Source organism: Poecile atricapillus, chromosome 2, assembly GCF_030490865.1.
Source record: "Poecile atricapillus isolate bPoeAtr1 chromosome 2, bPoeAtr1.hap1, whole genome shotgun sequence".
Taxonomy (NCBI): Eukaryota; Metazoa; Chordata; class Aves; order Passeriformes; family Paridae; genus Poecile; species Poecile atricapillus.
The window spans coordinates 92,595,935-92,616,552 of NC_081250.1; the positions used below are offsets into that span (position 1 = coordinate 92,595,935).

Genomic DNA, 20,618 nt, shown 5'->3' on the forward strand with positions numbered 1-20,618 from the left:
TCTATTTCAGCACTTTTCTTTGAATCTCACTGTTGCCATGTTGACTTTACAGCACAGATCCCATAGTCTTTTGTTTTGTCAGTGCTTTGGTATATCCAGGCCATGCCTCTGGGTGAGTTGTCTTTCAGGAAGGACTCTGCCCCTGAGAAGGGGTAGCTGGGGGGCACTCTGGGGACTAGGGCTGCTGAGCAGTGGTGAGCTGTGTCACATTTACTGCAGGCTGTGTGTCTGCAGTAGGGACCATCTTCCTCTTCTGTAAGAATCTTTGCTTTAAAATAATTAGGTAGTCATGTCCCAGGCTTTCCTGGACATCCCTTTTGGTTTTCCTGACCTGGTCCCTTCTGCTTAATGACTTGTTCTTCCTTCTCCCCCATCTCCAATCCAATTCCAGATTGCTTTAAAAGGCCTAAACATTTGCTTGTGTGGGGCCATTGAATTACCAACCTGTTGTTATCTTTGCTTTCTCTGTGTGCCATGGCATAGGGTGCTCAGTGAGAAGCAGCACATCTTCTAGGTGGAGCAAAGAAAGTTTATCACTGCTACTCATAGATGGAAGACCCTGATTGAAAAAGGAGGTGAAACATAAAGGTTGCAGTTTTTTTCACCTGATTAACTGTCATGGTATTTTATTTTAATATCTCTCCCAGTATTCAGCAGTTATGGTTGAGGAGACATTATTTATTTTACTCCCTTTGTCTTCAAGTGCTTATGACTCTTCAGAGAATTTACCTTTGGGCTAAAATGTGCTTATGGCAAGGCTTTCAAGTGGCTTCACTTGGGGTACCATGAAAATCTCACTGAACCACCTACCTGCCCTACTGTATAATATTCTTTGACCCTAAAATTTTAAGTCATGCTGCAGTTGCATTTAGTAACTTAAATTGCAAAATGATGCTGGGAAACTATCTTCATTGCTTATGTGAAGTGGTTTAGTTTCAATCATTTGTAACATAATACTGATGACATATTTGATGGATCTTCATATATGAAAGACTTTCTCTGTGTGGCCTCAAATACTGAAATTCAATTCAGGCATTTATAGTCCTGAGGACTCTACACTTCAGCTCTCTTGTCTGAACTTCAGGAAAACATGGTCACATATTTGCCACTAACTTACTTTTCAGCTTTATGTGTAATAATGCCTGCTTCTCCTTCAGTCCTTCCCACCAATTTTATTCCATATAAAATCTCTAGATCATGTATTTGGCTTAGGATGTAAAGTGTCACAGGTGGCACAGAGATATGTCTGTGACAGTGCACGTGGTGAATGCTGAGGGAACTCAGAAAGCTGGAGGAAAATCCAGCTGAATTCCATCTTCCCCACAGTGGAAGGAGAGACTACCCTTTTCTATTATTGCCTGAATCATTACAATGCTGGAAGAATACTTTAATCATACTGTGTTTATCTATGGGTAAAGAGAAGGCTTCACCTTCTCCTTCTTGCCATTTGGACTCAATTTTAGAGAGGTGAACTATAGAGGAAACTTGCACATATAAATGTACAGATGCAGTGCACCATCACTTCCTTATAAAGAGTGAATAAATAAAACTTAGAAATATTATTCTAAAACCTATTTTGATACATGCATCATAAGACTGGTTATTTTACCTTTTCATGTAAAGGTGCACACTTAGAACCAGGAGCAGCATATCTCAGTTTTCTTGCGATGCACACCAAGAGAGCTTGAGAAAAGCTCTCCAATGCCAAGAGCACCTCCAGGCCTGACTCAGGTAAGCTGTGAAGCACAAGAATCCATGGCTGCAGCTTCAGCTGTCTGAGAATTCCTCTGTCTCCCTTTTCCCTTTTGAGTCCTTCCCTGCTTTTGTTGCCTCACTAGAGAAGAGGCATGGTGGCTGCTCTGGGCCAGCTTCAGGAGGTCACAGCATTGCAAGGAAAGATTCATGTTTGCTTTTTGTGGTGCCCTGCCAGTGTAAGGCAGTGTAGGAGAAGACTGCAAGTGTCTGCCCTGTTGCTATAGCATGCAGTGAGGATCTCAGCCTGAGCTGGGGAAACAGCTGAGGAGGTGGAAAACCAGAGAGAGTTGTGTCAGGGCTCCTAATGGGCAAGGCAGAGGAGGATGAGGGAGTGCCAATCAGATGTATTTGGCCAAAATGGTCAATTACGTCAGCTGGTAGATCCAGGCTGGTGGACTGGAGCTTGGCACAGTAAAAGAAGCAGTGTGGTGCTAGCTTGAAAGTTGTACTCCTACAGCAGTGAATTAACTACCCAAGTGCCTCTTGGGAGGCAGCCAAAATGCTGCCAAAATTATGCCAAATGGAGACCACAAAACAGCATGGATTATATCCGTAGAAATTTTTTCTTTTCCTCTCTAACATCCGTGCTGAGAAAATGTTTATCTCTGAGTTGCACTGAGAGGTGGGAGTGGGAATGGACATGGCTAGAAGTGCATATAGTAAAAAAAAGAATAAAAATAGCAGTTTGGGTTTTTTCTTTTTCTCAGGAGGAAGCTAAACAGCCTTTTTAGAGACTGTGAGACTCTTAGTGAAAAGAAGCACAAATTGTGTAGGATAATTTAGAAGATTGTGACTTAAATTTAGTTTCTGACACAACACTAAGACTTCGTAGTAGTTTCCAAAAAGTCTTTCCTCTTTCTTCTTTAAGGACACTGGATAATAATGTTATTATCTACATGGTGATTTTCAGCCAAATGTTTCTAATTGTTTTACAGCTGTAAACATCAGGAGTCTCATTGTACAGCAGCTGCAGAAAAACATGCTGAGTTCTGGTACATATTTAGGATTATCTTTGAAAAGAAAAACAACTGTGTTTGGATTCCATTTTTGCTACATGAGAGCTAGGTTTGATGTTTTTCATCTTTTTTTGTTGTCTCTGAACTTTTTCTTCCATTCTATGTTCTTTTTGCAATGATGCACCAGACAGCACACATTATTAAAAAGGCACTCTAGATTATATAGTGGCATAATAATGTACTCTGGTTTATGCTTTGTTCTCTTCCTAGCAATTCATAACATTCAGTCTAGGGCGTTTTACCACTATTAAGTACAGACTTGACATTTTTGTAAAACTGTCTATTATAACACCAGCATTTTGTTCTTAAATGGTAATAACAGTCTCAGGATGTATCTCTAATATGTATGTGTAAAGAAAGTTGGATTTTTCTCCATATGGTTTCCCTTTCATTTATCTGCATTGAATTACATCAAGCATTTTATAACCCAGTCATTCAATCTTGTAATGTTTCTTCAACTTTTCCATTAGCCATCTGTTTTAGCATCCTGACACAATCAGAACTTCCTACCCTTTCCAATCTTTCAGGAACAGATTGAAAAACAAGGCTGAACACAGATCTCTCTTGACCTCCACTGGGTACATCTTGCTGACCTGAAAGTCACTGCCTATGGCCTAATGTTTTTGGGGGGGTTAGCCAACCCTTTCTCCATGTGAACAGCACTTTGGTGCATTAGCATTTTTATTTAAAGTTTTTGATGGAGGCTTTTATCAAGTGTACATTTAGGCATCTGGGGACCTCCCTTGTCCACCTGCTCCTTTACTCTTTCAAAGGAGTCCAGCAGTTTTGTCAGGTACAGATCCCTTTTGCAAAGTCATTCTGGCTCTTCCATATTTGTTTTGTGATCCTTTTTCTGCTGTAGTTTTGCTATATTGACTGCTTTTCTGCTAATTTGCCTGGGAACACTCTACAGGAACCCTACATAAATTGGAAAACTGTAAGTTAACCAGTCATCTGGTGCCAAGCTTTTGTGTATAAGGAAGGAATCTCTCCCCAGTGTTCACAGTAAACACTCAGGCAGAAAAACTGGGGTTTTTTTGTGGCATTTTTATCTTTTCTGAAGGCTCTTTCTTGCTCTTTGGTCATGGACTATCAGCCACTGTGTTTGTGGCAGTGCCTTCCACATGACTGACTGGTCCTGTGTGTTAAATAATGATTAGAAATATCTTAATGCTGTAGTTTGTGGTTTCCCTTTTGCTTCTGTCATAGTCTTCTCTGTTCTCAGTCATATGGAACCTACAGGAGGGATCCTTGACCAAAGGATTTTGGTTCTAAAATAATCTGAACTATAGCAACCAGGTATAAAACCAGTACCCATTTCCATTTTCTCCTTCCATGACTTGTTGAATTCCCTGGGAATTGTTGGAGGGTTAAATTGTCTGAATTTTCACTCAGATGACAGAGCAGAAATACCCATGAGAGCTGCTGCAGCCATGAACCCCTGGTTATCTATACTGGGGGGCTGGTTAGAGAGTGCTTGGAGATTCTCTTGTGCCCTGTGTTCACATTTCCTTAAGTAGCTGAGACATGTTTAAGGCATGTCTCAACTGCTCAGATACAGAAGCTGAGAGAGTTTATACTGTAAATCCCACTCACATAAAAAAATGCATTGTTTAATTTTTATCATAGAAAATATGTAGTAGAAAGCTATTGCAAAAAGATGCTAACAATATATTAATAAGATAATAATTAAAATATAAAGAATACAATTAAAAAGTTGTAATACTTAGCATCATTCAAAGAATCCTCTACAAAGGCCATTTAAAACAGTTATGGTCCAAGATCTTTAAGATTCTTTAGGAGATATTTAAAATGTCAGACACAGGAAGCATAAATACCATAATTGTGAGGAAAGGCTGCAAGAAGTATAACATTTCAGGTACTCTGAAAGAGAAAAAAATTCTCCCATGTTGAGTGCAGAAGTATTTTTATATCTGTAGTTTGCAATATATTGTACAGTTCTTTGCTTTCAGACTCCAATGAAGAGTTAGATCTAAAATGAAGATACTGGAAAGAGGAAGGGAAATGTTACATTTATTTTTAATAACGTATCCAAAGAATTGTTTGAACCATATATAATAGGTTAGAAAAAGGGCTCAAGAGACAGATTCAGAGAATGTCACCCTCTTGCTACTTAGATAAAGTAATTTGTGCTCGACTCAGGGAAGAAAATTTGTTTCAGTTCTATAAGACATAAAATACAACCATAAATTTTACCCATGCATGTAGAAAATATGCTCTATTTGCATTCAGTGCTTCCAAAGACAGATCTACTGACCCATCATTGCCTGTAAGTTTAAGGATATATGAAGTAGACTCTTGTTGCATAATTTCATTTTCATATAATTGCTTTCTTGCTTTGGGTTTGCTACTGTCTTTATTGTCAACATTTGTTTTTAATGAGAATTGGTCCCCTAGTTGGAACTGTAAGGTAGTTACTATCAGCATAGCCTACAACCACTATAATCTACTTTTATACTATTTCTTACTTATTTTCATTAAAATTGTTATAATTACTTTTTACACACTCTAAATTGCTTTTTGCAATGCCTACCCCACTCCAGTTTCTTCTCCAAAGTATTGGCTGCCAATGTGTTCCAGCCTAAGTTCCAACATGGAAGCTGATCCTAAATTACTACAAAAATTAGGATGAGGTGGGAAATCTAAGAAAAGAATGATAAGAGGTGGACAAAGAAAGAATGAAGTTGAGATAATTCACAGAAAAGATAGAATAAAATTTCCCTACCCACCATAGTGGGTTTTAAATGGCTGATGGTTTCTACACGATGCTTCTCAAAGATGAACTTTTCAGCCCATTTTGTTTCTAACTTGTATTTTAATACTAGCATTGAATTATGGATCCTTTCAACCATCTTAATTCATGGTTATTAGTGAAAATGGGGCTTTGTCAAAGGTGGGTTTTCTCTTTGTATCCAAAAATAGGGAAGATGCACAGAGCCTTGCAATAGGATTGGAAACAGAGAGGATGAGTGAACTCAGCTGATCACTAAGTCTTGCAGTCTTGCCTAATTTTAAAGGTCCTTTCCTTTTGCTGAAGGATGCTGTCCAGCTGAGCAATGCAAGATGACTGAGGTTATTATGAGATGAAGAAATGAATAGGATAAGGAGAGAAAGAACATATATTTGGATGTCTCTAGGGCATCACAGTTCCTGAGCTATTTAGAAGTGATAGAGTTCAGTCCCGTGTTCCCTCTCCCCTGCATGCTGAGGGAGTGATCCCAGGGCAGCTTTGGTTCATGTCCTCAGCTCAGGAGCCACTTGTTCTCCCTACAAAGCCATGGCTCAGGCATCTACAGTGCAACAGCCTTGGAAGCCAGCAGAGGGGTTTTGCATAAGTGTATCAATAAGTGTCGTGCGATGGCATTTCACACAAAGTGTTTGGTTCTCTTGTTAATGTGTTGGGTAATGGCTGTTTCCAAAAGCTGCATGAGCTGTGAGGAAAGGTATGAAGTTCTAAATGCAAGAAAAAGTGTAAAATTGCATGACACCAGCAAAAAAAGTCATAAAAGACTCATGCTGTTTTAAAAGGCGAGTGCTTCTAGCCCACTTTTTCCCCCCAAACCTTCTAAAAGAGCCCAGCTGTGAAAGCTTTTAATGAGAGACTAAAGCCTAATAAAGATATTAAATTTATGATTTGGAATGATTTTTAAAAAGATAACATGGCTAGTAAACAATGCTGAAAACTCTTATTATGAGGGGCAGCTAAGAGGAACTACTGAACCTCTCCTAAGAGTTTTTCTTCTTGTTTATTGTTAACACCTGGCATATTTTATCTGACTCTTGGCATTGCTCTCCATTATCTATTCTTTCTGTATTTTGATCTAACTGAATTAATATTTACCTTGCCTTTGAAATGTGTGTTCATCTGTTTTAAAGTACTGTGGACATCTTAGGTATTACAGAATGCATATTAATAGTATTTTTGAAGTCCTGCAGTAGCACAATAGCAGATTTGTGTTTGATATCTTAATGTTTCAGACAGTCTCATGTAGACAGAATGTTTTTCTACAGCCACCAAGTTATCAAGAGATTAGCCCCAAACCAGTTTTTGTGGGAAACCCATGCACTGGGACATAAATATAACAGGAATAGAAAGTTGATCAAGGGACTGCATAATTACCCATAAGTATCCAATATGGTGTCTTTATAAAAGCTAATAAAATGTACTTAGGAAGTACTAAAAATGGGCTAAATTTCCATGGCATCTCTCTGTAGTGATCCTAAAAGAGTATGGAAATGTGGCTTCTCTAATAATAGTTTTTGTGATTTTTTTTAGTATTCTAAAGGTATGTCAGCTACCTCTCCAGATTTCAGAGTGTTCTGGAAGAAACACTGTTCTGCAGAGTGGGTACTACAAATGTCTGTGTCGTGTGCACAAGGGCTGAGCTCAGGTGCAGACATGGTGCTTGGGAATTAAACACTTTTAGAGTGTCTCTGGTGCCACTTCACATTGGAGAAGGGAGCTCTTTCAGTCTAATCGTGGGGCCTTTTGAGCCAAACTGCTTTAAAGATGTGCATTTAATGGACCCAGAGGCCCCAGACATATTTCATAGAGCATTGTGCAGAATGAAGAAGAGGAAAGAAAGAGGTGGCCCATGGGCTGTGCAAATATCCCCTAGAAAGTCTGAGTCTTTTATCTGTCAGGAGAAACAGTGAATACTATTTTTTTTTTAAAGTTTAATATTGATAAGTGTAACTGGCCTTTGAAGTAGCTATTGAGTCAATACATGACTCTAGATATAATTCAGGGGCTTTGTTCTTCTCCCGACTTTGTATAGCAAAAATAGGAACAGGAGTGATCATTTGAATAATGCATGGGGGATTATAATGGTATATACAATTAAAATTCAGTACTAGAATATACACTGAAACAGAATCCTTCTTTTAGTGTTCATCTTCACTATTGATTGAATGAGCTACTGATGTGCACATTTTAGTGTCAGGGCCTGCCATACTCATCTTGGACCCAATGCATCGTGTGTTTTCCCATCCATGAGTGTACAGTGTGATATCTCAGGTCCATTTTTATACTTTTATACCATTGTTTTAGGCTGTGATTTAGAATTATAAATAATTCTATTTTATAATTTTATATAAATATAAAAGCAGTACAGCCAATGTTCATTAAAACAATAAAATATTTCCAGTTCTGTATTTATTTAGAATTTAATAACATTTTTACGTGAAGGTCAGACACCAAAAATATGGTTTCCTATCTGAAGAGGCTCCCAATTTTTTATACATTTTTAAAAGAAGCTGTTAAGCAGTTGGCCATAATATTTAAAAATACACCAGTTCTAACTATTGATTGAAGAGCTAGTTAGAATGCAGGTGGTAAAAAACATTGTGTTCTCCTTGTTTCAAGTAGCAAGTAAGCAAACCTCAGCCGATTTTATTATTGGGGGTATCCCAAAGTAACTGGAAGTTTTTGCAAAGTACCACCCTGCTTTGTCACAGGCTGAGTAATAGCAGGACATAATGCCATTTAAGAAGTAATTCCTGATTCTCTTCAATATTTAAGACATTCCTGATTCTCTTCAATATTTAAGACATTCCAGTGCTTATCAGCTGCAAATAAGAAGTGGTTGGAAAGCATATGGCATCTGTTGCACACCAGACCCTGCATTTCAGTACTAGGGAAATTACAAAACTAAGGAGGAGCCTGGACATAAAAGCCCCTTTTCCCCACCTACAGCAGATTGTCAGATTTCTAATTTAAAATTTTGTTGGAGTTCTGGCATACTGCCATCTGACTCCACAGCTGCAACAGTGCAATAACTCTGTCACCTCTCTTAGAGAATGTTTCTTGAGAGTAAATTTAATGCCTAGTGAAGTGTTGAATTTACAGCTGCTGGGAGCAGAATATAATGTGTAAGAGATGGCCATGAGGCCCTGCTGATTTCCCTCAGCTGGCTACAAGTAAGGTTGTGTTTCTCTGAAACTGTTGTGAACAGCATTAGGGAATTGGAGGGAAGATGTTTCCAGTTATTTGTTTTCACAGGCCTTTCAGTAATCCTGTGTACGAAGAATCGATCAGCGGTGTCACTGGAGGTCTTGCCCAAAGAGCTTGAGTGAGATTATGGAAACTATTCATAATCATTATCATTGCAAGAAAACTGTTTTCTGAAACTTTTCCTTTTGCCTCAGCTCTTTCAGTCTCTATTGATGTTGAAAATGCTGGTGCAGACAGGCAGTGGTAGTGCTGAATCCCTCACGAAGATTTCAGCTCACCTATCTCCTTATTTATTCAGCTGAAGATGGTGGCCCACCCCTACAGAGCTGCCAGAACAGTCTCCAGCACTGAATGAGTATTTGTGACATGGTAAATGCTTTACTGATTTTCTCTGGGGAAGGCAAGCTAGACTCTTCCAGATAGATAATGGGTGTCAGGCACTACTAACTTGAATTAAATTTGAAATTTGGTTCTGGAATTAAGACTTTTCTATCCTGTGATCACAACCTGACAATTTTGATCTGTAATCTCTCTAGTGTGAAGGTTATGCAGACGTGAAATTTACTTTTTTCTTCAGAAATTTGTGTATAAGTTTGGCAGGTTCTTCCACTTTTGCAAAGTTTGAAATAAGAGACAATAGAAATAAGACAGGTTCACAGTTTTCAGATCTTGCTAGAAGTTCAAATCCTTTGTTGTTGCCATCATCTTCTGATGACAGGTGATATGCTGACATTACTGGAAAATGTCAGTTGGATATTCTAGGTACAGCAGACTTTTCCCCATGTTCAGTCAGCCTTGAGCTACACTCATAGCTGAGCCTTGCAGGAGTGGTTTCTCTTACAATTTATGCAAGGAATTGATGACCTCTTGAAGCTCTTAGTTGACTGGAAAGAGAGAGGGTGTAAGACAAGGTGTCTCCAGTAGAAAACTGGTCCTGAGTTCACGGGGACACCCCCTGCTCTGTCAGAGGAGATCACATAGGGTGGAGCTGCGAGTATAGGTCCTTTTCCTCACGCCCTGGCAAAGACGGTGTATTTTCTGAAAAATAGTGTCTGTATTTGATTTAATCTAACCTTACCCTCCCCTTTTCCCCCCTGCCCCACCCTCCCTAGGGCAAAGCACATCCCAAAAGCTTGTTCAGGCTCCTCCATACCTTCATGCGTTGCTGCACAAGAGCCAACCCCCTACAGTATTGTGTTCCTGAGCAAACAAGAGTTTTTCCCATGGGACTATGAGACACATTTCTGGGTTTGCATGGCACTATCTGCATTAGGCCCTATCACAGCAGAACAGTTTGAATTCTGAGCAGTGATTACCACCTATTTGAATGAGTCCTGCAAGCTGCATTAATACATCAACATAACTTTAGTTAGCATTAGTAGCCTTAGTGAGTTAGTATTCTTTTTTTTTTCTCTCATTTTTTAAATTAATCAACATGTTCTGCCTAAATCTTTTTGTGTCTGCTCCATTTCTGGTGCTCACAATGATTTTCTAGCTGTGGTGTTGAAAATATTTCTATGAAAGGAAAGGCAGTGAGAGTGAGAAAAGATAACCTTGTAGCAAAACAATTGGACAGGGACAAGTACTATTGTGCCATCCTGCCTTGGCCTTGTGTTGCTGCCTTGGATAAATCCTTCCCTCTATATATACTTTTCTTCCTCATTCACATCCACTGAAAGGGAAATGATATTATCTAATTTTTATCACAATTTGTATGGCTTCTGTGCTTATGCTGTAAGTAATGGGCTGCTTCTCACTCATGCCTTTCAGAAGGGAGATCTGATCTTCACTGCAGCCTCTAGGTATTTCACATAGCTGCTAATGATAGTGACTGGGAGCAATGAGTAATATCTAAAATTTAAGCTATTTGAAGTCACATTATAGATTTCTGCCATCAAATGGTCTTGCAGACAGCAGCAGTTTCCCTGTAGAGAGTGAATAATTAAGATTAAAACACCATCTGACAACTTTTTGTCAGATATTTTCTTCTGCTTTTAAGGGAAAGTTTCAAATATGGGAAATAAAGAGTGCTTTAAAAAAATTCTCCACTCTATAATTCTATTTCTCCACTCTATAATTCTACACATTTGTAACCAATAGACAGAAGCCTAAGTCACGTCAATTATTTTCTGCATAAAAATCAGACGCTAAAAAAATTGCTTGTGTCCTTGATTCTACAAGCACTTAAGGACATTCTTTGTCTGGCACATGATCTGCTCCATTTACCTTATTTAGATATCACAAATGCTCAAGGTTGAGTCTCTGTGCAGGCATTTATAGGATTGGAGCCTCAAATTATGTATGCCAAATGGCAAAACACCTTTTCAAATAGACTTGTTCCTCATTGAACACCATTTTGTAGGAAATAGTATATTTCTAGAAAATTCAGCAAAAGACACCTGTTTCTTTTGGGTTTGTAGCTGAGAAATGCAAAGACTTTCCATTCCAGAGAGCTTTCTTCTTCTGTTTTTTTAACTCTAAAGGAAAATTGTTGTGATAAATGGAAACTAGAAGGGAAGGAGTAGTAGCATAGGAGCCAACAATGAACACTGAAAATATTTTTTACTGAAAATGTGGGGTTTGAATGCATGTATATATATTTATTTCTCATTTCTAAAATATTTCTTTTTTTTTTCCCCAAGAAACATACCATTTCTGGCAATCATATATCATGTGTTGCAATATGCAGACCATGTGTAATAGCCTGAGTTGTGCAGTATAATCTATGTCAGCATTGTGTTGGTTGATCCATGAAAACCTATCAGTTCCCTCTAAGTGCTTTCCATTATACTTGGGTGATATTTTATTTTTTAAAAAATAGTTACTGAATTTATTTTTAGTTTTTTGAAATAATGGCTGCCAGAAGGTCATGACAACCTGAGAGCCTGTTCCACAGCTGTGAACACAGTTTCTGTGGAGCTTTCAAGGACCAAGACCCAGCTCCTCTTTAAACATCTCTCTGACACTGAAACCACAAGAATAAGGGAAAGAGAAAGTGGGGAGGTTAATGAGTAATTATAGTTGTCTTTGATTTTCTCCCAAATGTCTTTAAAATGAAGTAAAACAAACAAGAAGCCAAGTCACTTCCATAGCTTTGCTTAGAGGAAAATGTCACTCCACATACAGAGCTCAGTTCTTTTCATGCTAGGACTTGAAGACAAACCTAGATTGACATGACTTTGAGAGTGAAGAAAATACATGGGCTTTGTGACAAATGGACATATTTCTGATGTGATTAAGTTTCTGCTGACTTCAGCCCTTTTTTCAATAATGACAAAAAACATCCTGATCAGGTCCTTTAAACCATTATTTACCTTCCTTACTATTGCTCACAGAGGCGAAGGCTCCTTTCTCTGCATCCTGGAGCTCTGTAGGCAGTGATCAGATGACTGACATGGTTATAGAAAGGCTGCATTTTCTTTGCATCAAAGCAATGCTCACACCAGAGCTTGCTTCTCTTCTGCTGTAGAAAAAAATGAAAGTGAGGAGCAGAAAACAAAAGGAGCTCAGGAATTAGCACCAGGGCGAAGTAGAGCCATCAGCCATCCATTCCCCCCACTGGTATGCAAATATTGTAATTCTGGAGACCCGATAGAACATGACACCTCTATTCCAGCTCTTACTGTGGTGAGCTGGTCCTTGAACTCTGTGCCTTTGAGTTTTGTGCAAGGAATGGGATCAGCATTTGACCACCATTATTTTCCAATTTAGAAATCAACTTGAGCTGCAGATCAAATAAGAAATTCCCTGCAGTGTTTATGGAAGATTATTAGTTGCTTTAGTGTCCATTTTTACCACTATTTTACTTGATTTCAGGTTCTTCAGGAGTATATTATGAGGGCTCTGTTGTTTCAGTGTCTGAACAGTTTGCCACTCCTCTGCAGGCTTAGGGAAGTAACAGTCACATTTACTTCATGAACAGGACTGAAGGGTTCACCTTGGTTTGTAATTGGCATAGAAGGTTTTCTTCAGGACAAGGATTCATTAGCCAAAGCTATAGCTGCCATGGGAGCACTGTGCTTGCTTGATGTGCTCTTGTTTGTAAGGGCAATGATGCTGGAAAGCCAGAGAAGCTCCCCAACTTGGGGGGCAGGGTGAGCAGAGACAGACGACCCTTAGCAAATTGCTTGTAAATGTTTTGGGTACTTGACCATCTACTCTGCAAACTGAGAGACAGAGCAAGAAAACAAAGGAACATTAAGGGAGCAAGGACAAATAAGATTTTCCTACTGTCTGTAATTGCACATGCTGCACAACTGTCAACAGTGTAATTTACCCAAATGAAAAATTTCCTAGGAGTCCCATTAGGTGTCAAAGGCTGGTGAAGTGTAAGAGCAGTATTTTTAAAGTTAACCTACCAGAATAAACCCATTTGTATAGGCATTAGCATTCAGCAGCATGAGTTTTCCAGTATCCTGAAAGTCCACATGTTTACAAGATCCAAATTTAAATTTCTGACTCTCAGTATGGCAAGGACCTTGACAGGGCCATGAGTGGAAAAGAACCAATAAGAGCCACTTATTTGCATGTGTTTGTAAAATGAAATACATCACATGTGTTTGTGTTCTTGTTGCATGAGCTTTGTCCCAGTGTCATGGTTTTAATCCCAGCTGGAGATTAATCACTGTGCAGCCACTCCGTAACCCCCTCTCAATTTCCTCCAAAGCCCCATGCAATGTGGAGGAGAATCAAAGTAAAGCTTGTATGCTGAGATAAGAACAGTTTAGTAATTGAAATTAAAGCAAAATACAGTAATAATAGTAAATAATAATGATAATAGAAAGGGAAAAAACCAAGTGATGCACAATTGCTCACCACCCACTGATTTATGGCAGACCTCCCTTCCTGAACCCAGATCAGCCACCCTTCCAGGTAATTCCCCTCAGTTATATACTGGGCATGATGTTCTGTGGTGTGGCGTATCCCTTTGGTCAGTTTGGGTCACCTGTCCCAGCTGTGCTCCACCACAGTTTCTTTTGTGCACCTCCTCACTGTCAGGGCATGAGACAAAGAAAAAAGTGACCTTGACTTGGGATAAATGTGACAAAACCCCAAAACATCAGTGTATTATCAACACCATTCTCATTCTGAATACAAAATAGCACTGTAACAGTTACTGAGAAGAAGTTAACTCTACCTGAAGCTGGGACGTGCCCTGAGTTCCCCCAGCTGGCAGTGGAGACATTAGACATTACATCCCCTTTCTCCCAGCAGCCACTGGTTTTCCATTAACTTGTAGGAAGACCAATGTCCCAGGCCTCTCCTGCTGTCAGATTTGATTGAAATTGCCCAGTGAGTGCAAAAGTTATAGGAACAAACCAACATGTCTGGAAAGTTGCAGCTCCTGCACAACCTTGGTTTCCTTAGAGACTGAAGATTGATAATATATGTTTTAATCAATCTTGCTGTAAATATGCTACATGAGCATGTTCCTTTTCTAATAGTTTATTTTAATTTTATGTAAAAATATGCAATGACATGCTCATTTTTTTATAATGGCCTTGCATAATCATAGTCAATAATTTTTTGTAGTAAGTCATATTCTGCTTTGTAAGCAAGTTTTGAAGTCAGTGTCCTGGATAGCTGCTGACAGAGAAGCACACCAGACCCAGGTCCTGAAGGCCAGATTGCTATACTGCCTGACCTTGATACAAAAGTGTTTATGAGAGAGAAAATAATTCCAGGTACCCACCACATTCTATCCCTGTCTCCAACCAACTGCACAGCTTGTCGATTTGTACCATTTGATTACATATTCACTTAGAGATTATATAGGATTTCTGAAACATTGTCAAAGCCTTTAGTATAAGAAAGAAGTGCCTTAACTTTCTCTGCAAGAACTTTATTTTTTTCCTTGATGGAAGCAGAAATGTACCACCAGCTGCACCCAATATTTTGATGGAGCTGTCATAAAAACATTCATCGTTATGGCACTTTTCCTTACTTTTTTCACACTGAATAGAGTTAGTCTCAGGCACACTAGCAATGTGAATATTGCAGTGTGGGAGACTCTCAGGTTCAAAGCCGGTCTTGTTACCTTGCTGTGTGAGTGCTAGTTGTTAAAAATTGCTGTAGTTTCCTATTGTGTACAAGAATACTAATTGCTTCAGCAGCATGTATGCATTCAGTTTTCCTCTGTTCAAAAAGGACACTATGGTGATTTGAAATGTAAAAGTATAATCATCCTAGATAAATTGGACAGCACTTAAGCAATCAAAAGCTAATGCAGTCTTGTAAAAGTAGTTCTAGGGAAATATTTCAAGCTTTATTCACTCAGATAGCATTTTCAAGAGCCAAAGCGCGGCTTTATTTTTTCTTTCTGCACAATTGAGCATTAAATATTGCACTGAGACACAGCAAAACAGGTTTTGCTATCCTCTAATACTGCTTAAGACTGTTTTCAAAACAGCAGATTTGCCATCAAACAGACAAGACATCCATCAATTGACCAATTAAAAAAATGTGGGAGTATTTGCATACTGCCAAATTACAGTTGTCTATGTTTTTTTAGGGTAAATTAATTTTAATAATTTTGGGGGTTTAATTTTTTTTTTCATATAACCTATTGGCTGTCCCAATGAATTGTTTTCTTTTAATTCAAGTTTGAAAAAAAAATTATACCATATCACATCATGAAAAAAAAAATTAAATTACTTTTGACTGGTTTAATTATTTAAAGCTTACATTTGTTTTAGATTTTCTTGTGTTACATTTTCATTTTTCTCTTTTTCTTCTCTGATTGCCTTTATTTAAAAATTCTTTTTGTTGTTCTTCTCTTTCCACTCTCTTAATTTTTCTTTCCACATTCTTAATTTCTTAAAATTTTTTTTGTTAAACTGTTACCTCAAATCAGTGGCAACAGCCATCTTCAAGAGGGATATGCATTGTCTGAAGGGCATCCTTCTTCTCCCTGAATTATTTCCCAGTAGTTTGTCTTATTGTCTGTTTTCTTTTCTGAAAAACATAATTTTCATTTGAACAAGATGGTATAACCCATTCTGTCTTGCTTTGCCTTGTTTGACATGAGCAAATATTATTTGGACAAGTAATTGCTAATTTTGTCTGAGGAGTTTGTCTGCTCTCTTTTTCTTCACCCATAACCTATGACAATTTCTGAGAAGAAAATCAGCAGACATAAACTCAACAATGCAAATTATTGTGATTTACATAATCCACAACTGCTGAAACATGAGGATAATAAAATGCTCTGGAAAACGTAATGCAGAGGTTGTTTATTAGTTACCAAATACATGGTAAACTCAGGTTTTGTCAATGATACACACTTGCTTGGGGAGGTTCCAGTGTTTTAGAAATATTTTGTTCTCTAGCTGATGAGGCAAGAAAAGCCACTTTCTCCTTTGGTTGCAGTGCCAAAGCCAGCAATGTCCCAAGGATGGGAAAGAGTCAAGGGTCTAAGTGGGAATCCACACAAGGAGTGGCTGAGACCACTTGGTCTGTTGAGCCTGGGGAAGAGGAGACTGAGAGGAGACCTCCTCATGGTCAGCAGCTTCCTTAGAAGGGGAAGCAGGGGGGCAGGCACTGATCTCTTCTCTCTGGTGAACAGTGACAGGACCTGATGTAAAGGCATGAAGCTGTGTCAGGGGAGGCTTAGGTATTTTTAAGGTATTTTTCCTAATATATACATTTCCTAGATATAAGGAGATTCCCACAATTATGCTTTCTGTTCAATGCCTGGGTGAAACAGCTCTCTGAACATTTGCATGACTTCCTGCAGGAATGGCTGTTCTGGATGTACTTTGAAAAGCTGTGGGATGGAGCTGAGCTTGTAGATGAAGAAATCTAAATGTAAATGTTTATGTATAGATGTGTGCATGTGAGCTAAGTGTCTGAACCAATGTCAGAGTCACTGTAGGTGATGGAAATCTGAAGTGACTGAAGCCACTGCCAGATGGGATGCTCGTATGTCTGCAAGGGATCGGTAGGATTTACAGGAGAATTGTGTCCTTTTGTTCTGAGCTGGCAGCAGGAGGTGAGCAGAGGTATTCCAGGACATCCAAAATACTTGCCTGGATAATCTTTTTTTTGTAGTGCCAGTCAGACTCACCTGGTTGAGGTGGGCAGGCTGTCCTAGGGAAGCATGGGATCAGGGGTCTGGCTCTGAGTACCATCTTTGTTGTGTGGCAAAGTTTGTGACTGGCAGGTAAAGGTTTATTCAAGGGTTTGATTTAAGACTCAGGTTATTACTGTACCCATTGTGTGAGCACCTCAGCTTTATATTTCCCTTTATAAGGGAAATATTTTTTTTGGTGTTTATTTTCCCCCATTGAATTCTCCATTAATTTATAAATAATATGGCAAAACCAAAGAAAACAAAACAGAACAAAATAAAAAAAACCCACAACAACAAAGAAAACGAAAACAAAAACCCAGTGATTTGCCTAAGCCAATCCAAAATCATAAGATTGACTCCCAAAACTGAGCCAGTTATAGGTCTTCTGTTCATCAGATTTCGCCTTCTGTGACTCATCCAGTCATAACATCACTATCTCCAGCACACTTTGTGTGCTCTAACACATCCTTACACAACATAATTTCTCCTGAGGCCTTTTCCAAGCCAATGTTGACTCTATTAAGCTGTAGAGTTACAGACTTTTTACGAACTCTCCCAGGTCTGTCCATGTGTATGTGTCTATGTATGACCTCCATGAGGGGTCTTACATCCTAATTTAAAGCTTGGCTTCACAAAAAACAAACTGTTTGGAGGACAGAAAAGCCTTGCCTTTTCCCTCTAATGCAAATGGTGGCAATTGCTTCCCCTTTTTTACCAAACCCATAGGTCAAGAGCAAAAGTCAACAAGGGATCCTGACACCTCTATTGTTTGGAATCTTACCCACAGAAAGAGAAAACAGACAGACAGGCAGGCAGAGAGAGTTTTTTTTCCTCAGGAACAGCTGCAATATTCACATGCTCACTTTTATGTGGTAAAAGTATTTTGGGTTCCCGATATCCATTCATCATTACTGTGTACTATTGCTAACCCCAGGAGAAACATGAGTTTTGAAAAAGCAAAGCAAACAGATTTTCCCATCTTAAATTTTACTTTATTCTTGAGGTGTCCAGATGGAAGAAATATGTTTGATGGTCTTAAAGATACAAATTTGGTTTCATCTTCAGGTTCAGCATTTTGGTACATGTAATTTACTTTATAACAAGAGCCTTATTTTGAGGCCACAAGCAAAAAGCCAATCTACAGCTACTTGTATCAAGCTGTACTTCACATTCTCTAAAAGGAGTCAAAATGGAGAAGGCTTTCCTCATTTTTAGCAATGTAACAAATTTTCACAAAGTGAATTCTTCTCAACAGAGAAAAATAGGCAAACCCAGAAGACCTTGCTGTGGGTCTTTGCAAGCTGCTCTGTGCCAGTCAGGCCTCACACAACCAGGAAGTGTATTGGCTGAACAGATACTAGCAAATCATTTTTAATACCTCATTTAAGGTCTTTGGAGATTAATTTTATCATAAATTTGGAAGCCTGATTTAATTGCGCTAATTATATTTTCTCTTGGGAGTTGATGGATTACTACCTAGCATATTTTCACTGTGTGTAATGAATCACACTGAGGCTTTCTCTTATTTATACCTGCTGAAAGTCAAGGAAATGAGTTACAACAGGCATTAAGAAACATGCAAGAAATTACCCTAAACCGTTTGCTACATATTCTTGCTCCTTTCATGGATCTATTCTTACGATGATGATTCTGCTCTTCTGGAAATAATTGGAGAAACTCTGTTTTAATTCTTTGTCTCTGGGGAATTCACTGAAAAGAGAGCACATTTCAGACATGCAAGACATCTACAGTTCCTCCTCACATCACTCTATTAGCATCCATCCACCCATCCGCATGTATTCATTTTTGAACAGAATGCTGTAGGTGCAGAAGCAATTATAGCCACCACACTTCCCGGTACTTGTGGTTCCATCAGATGTAATCATGCACATGTCAGAGGCCTGATTTTGCTGCTGCTACAATTTGCCTCTGAATGGAATAAGGGATTAGGTGACATCCTGTCACAGAATAAAGTTCATCTATCAAGTTCAAGTGCCAGTCACCAGGATATCTTGTTTTTTGTGCAACTTTGAGCTAGAAAGGTCATGCAGAGACCAGGAGACAACATGATTTTCCAGGGTTCATTTAATTCCATAAAGCTTATAATCACTATTTATCATTTATATGGAAAGAAAAACAGTCCATGCCTAAAATGAAGTAGCCATTAAAAGCACAGTGTGCTTTCTGTCCTCTCAATTTCTCCTGTGGAATTAAAAAAATGCCCAAAAGTACTTTTCTTTTTCTTGGGGTGAGGGAGGTTCACAAGGGCTAATTCTGCACCCCTATCTTCATATCCTTTCTTATAGTTTTATTCTGAAATCTCCCCTTTCTCTCTGGCTTTTGCAGTCAGAACAATAGCTAAGCGACGAACAAGTATATCTCGAGTTCAGCCTCAATGCTGAGCTGCTGTCTGGCCTCTCTTTCTGAGCCCAGCACATCCTTCCCCTCTGCAAAAAAGTGCGGTCCCTTGCCCATCACTGCGGTGGAGGGGCTCCTTTCTGGATGTTTGTGTGCCCTCTCCACACTGGGGGAACACAAATACTGAGGAAAGGCCTGCACTGCACTGTTTAGGCAGTTGGACATGCAGTATAGACTGCGAGAAATCCAAGCAGGAGTTGCAGCTGCCAAGGGGTTTCTTCTGCCAGTGGGGAGCACAGGGTAGGATGTTGCAAAACAGAGTCCAGCGTGCTCAGCTGAGAGTTGAGCAGGGGGGACCAACATCTCATTATTTTCCTGACCTGAATAGCACGGTATTTTGAAAGCAGTACATGCTCTAATTTGACTGTATGGTTATTCCTTTTCAGAATTGCATTTTCTCAAATGTGGTATCACCTAAAGGTGGTCTCTTCTTTCAGATATGACAATCATTTCGCCTTAATTAATTTTGATAGTTTGTTCATCTTTGTGGAACAGATCTTCGTGAAGAGAAAGAAAGGCACATTTCCTTCAGGAGCGAGTTATGAGCACATTAAATTGAAAAGCTGCAATGTTCTGTCACATTAGCTTGGTCCCTACAACGCAGCAGTCACGCTTGATAAGTGGCGACATTAAGAATAATATTAGAGAGCACAGCACAGGGTTGTGATGGCAACCAGAATACCTATCTGCCCATTGTTACAGACGTTGCCCTCCTCTTTTATGCCTTTGGGAGTGAGGGACATATAGAGGGAAAAATAATCAATATGTTTCTCAATTTTTTCTTGTGGTTGACAAAAAAATATGTGAATTATAACTGGACTTTCCATTGAGCTGTAATCCTGTAACTTCAGTGCCATGAAAAAATACGTAATTATGCTAAGTTAAATATAGCATATGAAGCAAAAGTGGTAAAATTTATTGCAGTAATTATTGTTTATTTGTTTATTTATATGAACAATATATGTGGGCGTATAATGTTACATAAACACATAGGAGCAGCTTTCCAGGGTGTCTATCACTGTCATACCAAAGTGCTGATACTGCTGTGAGGAGGAGGCTGATTGCCTATTTAAGACTTTTAAGTGGCAGCGAGGATTATTTTCTTCTGGTTTTGACCTACCTTTCCCCATTTCTGAATGGCTGGTGTTCAGTTCTTTCTTTAAGCCAGTTTTCTGGATAGGACTTGCTTATTAAAAGTCACAGACATTATTTTAAATCACACCGCTGTCAGCGAATCTCTTTAGTGGATCATACTTGCTATAGAGTCCTGAAGGTTTCTGGCTTGAACCGTAGCACAGACATCTTTGAATGATATCCTCTGATTTCACTGCACACTTAACAGTGTCAGGGGGTTTTTCCAGAACCCTTGGTGCTATTTTCACCT

The 20,618-nt window shown here is 38.9% G+C and overlaps 1 protein-coding gene across 1 annotated transcript in view; it reads left to right on the top strand.

Annotated features, from left to right (window-relative positions):
* The window catches only part of TMEFF1 (transmembrane protein with EGF like and two follistatin like domains 1), a 112,585-nt gene that overhangs the window by 45,145 nt on the left and 46,822 nt on the right, over positions 1–20,618 (top strand). The gene's annotated exons all lie outside the window — the stretch shown is intronic.